Source organism: Vicugna pacos, chromosome 13 (genome assembly GCF_048564905.1).
Source record: "Vicugna pacos chromosome 13, VicPac4, whole genome shotgun sequence".
Lineage (NCBI taxonomy): Eukaryota > Metazoa > Chordata > Mammalia > Artiodactyla > Camelidae > Vicugna > Vicugna pacos.
Genome location: NC_132999.1, coordinates 40,926,450 through 40,932,449, shown reverse-complemented (window position 1 = coordinate 40,932,449; position 6,000 = coordinate 40,926,450). Strand labels below are relative to the sequence as shown.

Here is a 6,000-nt window from a genome sequence, read left to right as displayed (position 1 = left end):
GTTATTTGTGGTTTTAAATATCTAAGTGTAACTAAATTTATAAATTAAACATTATGAGTAAGCATTTGATGATTTCCCTAACTGTCTATATATTCCAGTTGGCCCCAAAACTTTTCATGGACTCTTGCATTGGGAAAATGGGGCCTTATGTTCTTGGCTACCATCTTCTTAGGCCCATATGACAGATAGTGATGAGAGAAAATATCTGTGACATAATATTAAATAAAAAACATAAATTAAATATGTTATAGCGTGATTCCAATTGTGTTTAAACACACACACATAAAGGTGGACACAGAAAAAAAGATTAGAAAGAACTATACCAAAATGTTAAAAAAGTATTGTATCTGAGCGGTGAGATTATGGAGTATATATGAGTTTTTAAAGTTTCTTCCCTAATGATATATTAATGTTTAACCAGGGGAAATAATTTTTTAAAGGCTTTTATAAAAGTGCCTTCTTCCTTAGCTTCTCCCTTGGGGCTGTTAGAATACCTTTTGACCCTTTTTGTTCCTTAAATCTGTGAGGAACTACAATATATGGAGGGGGTGGGGGAACTTTGGTAGAAATATATGCAGTGACCCAGAAAGTTGTGCCTGACACAGTAGTAAAGGGAGAAAGGCAGATTATGAAGCAGTACTAGTAATAGGCGTGTGGCAGGACTCCCCCTCCGCAAGGAGAGAGATGGGGAGATAGAGAGAGGGATGGAGGGGAGGAGGGAGGGCGAGAACTGTAAAGGGTGTGTGTATACATATGGAAGATGTGTTTGCACAGGCATAGCCGCAGGCCTAGAAGGAAACCCACGAAACCGCTCCCCAGGGTGGAGCAATCCTCTCCTCTTCTGCATTGTTCATTTTTCCGTTTCTGCAGCACATGTTTATAATAGGCTGTAATTGGCTTTTTGATGATTCTACTGAAATGGGGGACTGCTGAGAGCGACTCTCGTCCATCTGCATGGCTTCACTGCTCTGCAAAAAAAAAAATGTTTTAGCCGAATTTCCCTGCCTGCCTTCCCCTAAGCCTGAAGGGCACCAAGGAGTTTATAATCATGGCAACTGGCAGCATTTCTCGGGCTCAAACCCCATGGGCTCCTGCAGGACTTCTAGTCTCCAAGAGGACATGGAGACACGACTGAGCGTGAAGAGCTGTTTGCTGCGGGTTTCCTACTGCCAGGCACTACACCCAGCGCCTTACAAGCATTAGCTTAACTCGTCCCTTCCACAACCTTCTACCCATTTGACAGGTGGAGAAATGGAGGCATTGAGAGGGTGATGTTACACAGCTGGTCAGTGACGTTGCTGAGATCTGACCCCAGGCATCCAGGGCACCCCGTGGGTGACTCACATGTGCCCACAGGCACAGCCTCTTGGCTGCCACATTAACACTGTCATTTCCCCCACTATGTGATCTGGTTCCCTCAGTGATTTCTGTTGCCAAAGCCCACCGAGCCGAAGGAAGAAGCCACACACCTGCGGAGGCAGCCAATACCCACCACGGAGGGCATTAATATGGGGAGTGGGGTGCCAAGGACCCTGCTTCCCAAGGCCTGGAGCCTTCCAGCACCCTCCACCACCACTGGGTGTGGCTGTGTGACTACAGTACTACTTTGCTGAGAGAGCATCTGGGCCAGTCCCAGAACTTCCAAGTCCTGCCTTGACCCAGCCACCTCCCTCCTCACAAGAGGTCCCTAAAGAAAAGAACCCCATCAAGGAATCACAGAAGGCCAGCGTCTTATTAGCTGGTCTCCAGTCCCAATCCCAGGGCGAGCATATTGGGCTGAGCCCAGGAGAACTCCTTTTCCTAAACTAGGCTGAGCCACCCCCGTCCCTAACTAGTGCTCCATCCAATCTCCTGCAAGGGGTGGAAGAGAGAAGAAAGCACACCGATGAACCCTAGATGTGGCCTCCTGGGCCCCTTAACTTAGGCAGTAAGCATCCGTCTTCCTTCAGGGGTGGGGAGAGGGGCACAGTTTCTTGGGCACTTCAGTGGTGACCCATCCTTCGGGAGGAGCAAAGTGGTGGTCAGGGGAGAGGGGAATCCCACCTCAGCTGCCCCAGTGCTCCATCACTGCTGCAGGTGGTGGCCTGCCACTGCGGAGCCATCAGTGAGCTCACCTGGACCTTCAACACACCAGAGCCACTTTGCGTCCTCTGAAGCCCCCATGCTAAGCTGAACAAAATCACCCCCTTACCCTTTGGTGCCACACAACCTGACACAGATGACATAGGCTGGACCCTAAAAACACCTCTGTGTTTCTCCTTGCAGACCTCCACCCCCATCACTTTCCCGGGACTCAGACAGGAACGCAGATGAGGACAGAATTGCCCCTTCCCTGTGACAAAGCTGGTAGACTCACTCTCACCTCCCTAAGGATGCTTTCCCACCCTGATTGTGTCCACAGACACCATCCAGCCAGCCCTCTAGATGGCTCCACACCCCCCAGCCCTTGCCACATTAGCTCAAGGTAGAATTAGCCCTTCCCCCATCTGCATCTTCACTTCCCTGCATTCATACATTCTCAAAAGGTAACAGCTTTCCCCAAAACCCCACCATCAGACAGAGGTCCCATCCTTGGTTGATTTGTCCTTGAATCAGCAGAGAGCTCTAACTGACTTCTCAATGACATCAAAAGAGGTCAGAGGAAAAGTGATACAAGTGAATTTATTTACAAAACAGAAATAGACTCACAGATGTAGAAAACAAAGTTATGGTTAACAAAGAGGGAAAGAGGGAGGGAGAGATAAATTAGGAGTTTGGGATTAATAGATACACATCAATATATATAAAATAGATAAACAACAAGGGCCTACTGAATAGCAAAGGGAACTACATTCAGTATCTTGAAATAACCTATAATGGAAAAGAACCTGAAAAAGAATATATATATATATATATATATATATATATATATATATATGTATAATTTCATCACTTTGCTGTACAACTGAAACTAACACAACATTGTAAGCCAACTACATTTCAATAAAAAATAAATTTAAAAAAATACAGAGTTTGGGGAAAAAAACAGGGTCGGAAAAATAAGCAGTTCTGTGGTCTGCAGGGGCTGAGGCTTCCTGTCTGCAACCCTTTTGCAAGTAGGAGAAGGGCCTGAGAGCTTCTGGAAACCAACATCCATTTCTCTTCTCAGATTTTATCTCCTCCTTGGTCTTCCTTTTGATCTTGTTTTCAAGCCAGAGATGAGCATTTCCACGTTGACTCCGGCTTGATTATAACTGACTCTGAACCTTTCTGGTGATTAAAGTAGCCGCGAGGCGATGTTCCCTAGAGATTTGTACTGCAGGTTGAATAATTCAAGGCGTCCCTTCCAGAAGGCTGAGAGATCTGGGAGGGAAAAAGAAAATCAGAGAGCAGAAAACTTCTTTTTTATAGAAGAGAGTCATTTCCCCCATGCTGGCTACACAATAAATACTCAATAAAAGTTGGTTAATTTTGACTGACATAAACAAATAAAAGCCAAGTGGGGAAATCTGCCAGTGACCTGGTTGGGGTGGGGCTGGATATTGGATGCTTCCAGCAAGTAGGGGAAGTTCAGGTGACTTCCTCCCTCCCTCCCCACTGTGGGATAAGATGCTTGGGAGCTTCTGATGTTTCCCTGAATTGAAGGAAGTTGAAAAGAGGACAACAGAGGGGTGGCATGAGGTGGCCTCCGTTGTCCTGCTCAGCCTGACAGGCTGAGGCTGAACGCCATGGACAGGGGTTAGGCCCAGAAGAGGAAGGACGTATTTTCACAAAGGACTGACTGTGAGACTGTGGTCCAGGATGGGCTGCTTTGGCGCCCATGTGGCCAGGTTTGACATGAAAAAGGAGAGTGTGTCTTCTCTCTACCTTAGCTCTGGCTTCCTGTAACAGAGTTCAGGGGGACATGAAGCAACGGTAGAGCAGAGCCAGGCCCCCTGCGCCAGGCAGACTGCCCAGCAAGTGGCCCTCTCACCAAGGGCATCCGCAGCCCAGGCAGCGTTACCGAGTCCAAACTCGTTCTGCTCGCTGCACGACAGGCCAACAATAAATTGGGAGACGAGGAGTTGGCGCAAGGAATAATGACTTTGTTCAGAAAGCCAGCAGATCGAGAAGATGGCAGACTACAGTCCTGGAGAACCGTCTTCCTCAAGTTAGAATTCAGGCTTCTGGTTGCTGCAGATGTCTTGGTGCCAGAGACTTGCAGTCGTTCACATAGGTCTGTAGGTTGTAGGTTGGGGCACAATGTTCCTATAAACCTCCAACAAGACAAATGATATAACCTGTTTCACAACTTTTTATTGATGAATGGAAAAGTGTTACACCTTTACAGGGTAGAGCCTTGAGAACAGGCTGTCCTGTATACTTCAGGCTATAAGCAACATTCTTTTACAAAACGTACAGAACTAGCATGACTAAGCACAGGAAACAGAGCAGGGGGTTAGAGCCACAGGAACAGATGTAATACGGAGTCAGATTTGTTCTTCCTTATTACAGCAGTGGCCAGTGCCACCTTCAGATGGTGGACAGACGGCTTCCCCAGGAAGGAGAGCTGAGGAAGAGGTGTGGATCTGAGGGCCTGCACAATCCAGGACCAATAATACTGTGGGCTGCCTTTGCATCCACAGCCTGGTACAGTCTGGGTGGTCTGGGTTTTAAAACTTCCTATGCAGGATTGGTCCAGTATTCAGCATCTCTATCTAGTGGGAAACTGTAACCTAAGAAGGCTCTGGAGTCTTCCTTCCCAAGCTATGTTCCAGAAATTGAAGCCCAGAGAGTCTGGATTCCCCACGGTCACAGAGCTAGTTAGGAGCAGGAAGGAACCAAGAACCAGGCTCCTTCATGCCCATTTCCCAGGACTTTGTGTGAGAGAGAGACAGAGACAGAGAGATTGAGATCTGGGCCCACCGAGTCCACGCCAGTGCCTCATGCCAACAACTCCATCCAGCGCACTGTCAGCACCTGGCGGAGCTGGAATCCCAGCGGCTGCCGTCCCTCCCTGAGTCTGCACAGTCAGCATCCACAGAGCCAATTCATCTACCTGTAGTTTAATGAGCATCAGATGCTGTGACCAGGGACCTAGAAGCCCAGAAAATTCCAATTCCAGGCCCACTCTTTATAGTCAATTAACATCACAGCCCCATACCCCGGAGTCCATAGGCTCAGGAAACATTGAGCCAGCAGCTCGGGCCTCTCCCCAAGCAGGAAGCCCCAATCCTAGAAGGACAGCAGTCTTAGCATTCATACATCGGAAATGGTGCCCCTTCTGGGAAGTAGCCAGACATTTGGAAAATGGGCCCTAATATGGATCTGGAAATGTTGCAGAAAAGCGTGTGACAGCTCAGTGTTACAGCTCAGTTGTGATAGCAACCTGGATCTGGGCAAGAGACCAAGCAGCACTCCAAGAGTTGGAGAACTCACGTTTATTAACGCCAGCGGACCCGGAGGAGTTAACACTCCAAGCTCTGGACCCCATTCTGTAGGTTTACACTGGCTTTTATAGGCTGCCAGTTTACACTTTGCAACATCATATGCAAATAAGGTATAACAAAAGTTGACTAATTAGGAACAAGCGTTGTAGAAATAGACCAATCAGGAGGGAGAGAAATAACCAATCAGGAGTGAGCTCCACACAAATAAATTACTACAAAAGGCCCAATAAGGAGTTAGATCAGGGAACCAATAGAATTTTAGGGTAAGTTCTACTTTCCTAGAAGTAAGCCATTTCAGAGGCAAAAAGTGAGATATAGCCGCTGGGCCAGGGAACCAGATGGTGCTGGCAAGAGAGTAGTGGCCCTGCCTGGGGGTCCTGCCGATCTTTTTTATGGGGCTTCCCACCTCAGAATGAGGGAGGAATCCCAACATCTCTGAGCAGGACAAATCTTCAAGGAATGAACACCCTCTGTACTGCCAGACCCTCTCCTCCAGCATCACTGCAGGTTAGTGAATAAGACTTTATTAAGTTGGAAAGGGCCTGGACAGAGAGGTTTAAATAGCTTAGCTGTGCCACACCTATTGGCTTCT

General features: G+C 47.6%; 1 long non-coding RNA gene across 1 annotated transcript in view; it reads right to left on the bottom strand.

Moving 5' to 3' along the window:
- Window positions 1-2,681: 2,681 nt before the first annotated feature.
- LOC116282973 (uncharacterized) overlaps window positions 2,682-6,000 on the bottom strand; it is an 85,662-nt gene continuing 82,343 nt past the window's right edge. Inside the window, exon 3 of the long non-coding RNA XR_012079275.1 lies at window positions 2,682-3,342. This is a non-coding gene — a long non-coding RNA (uncharacterized lncRNA). The remainder of the gene's footprint in view (window positions 3,343-6,000) is intronic.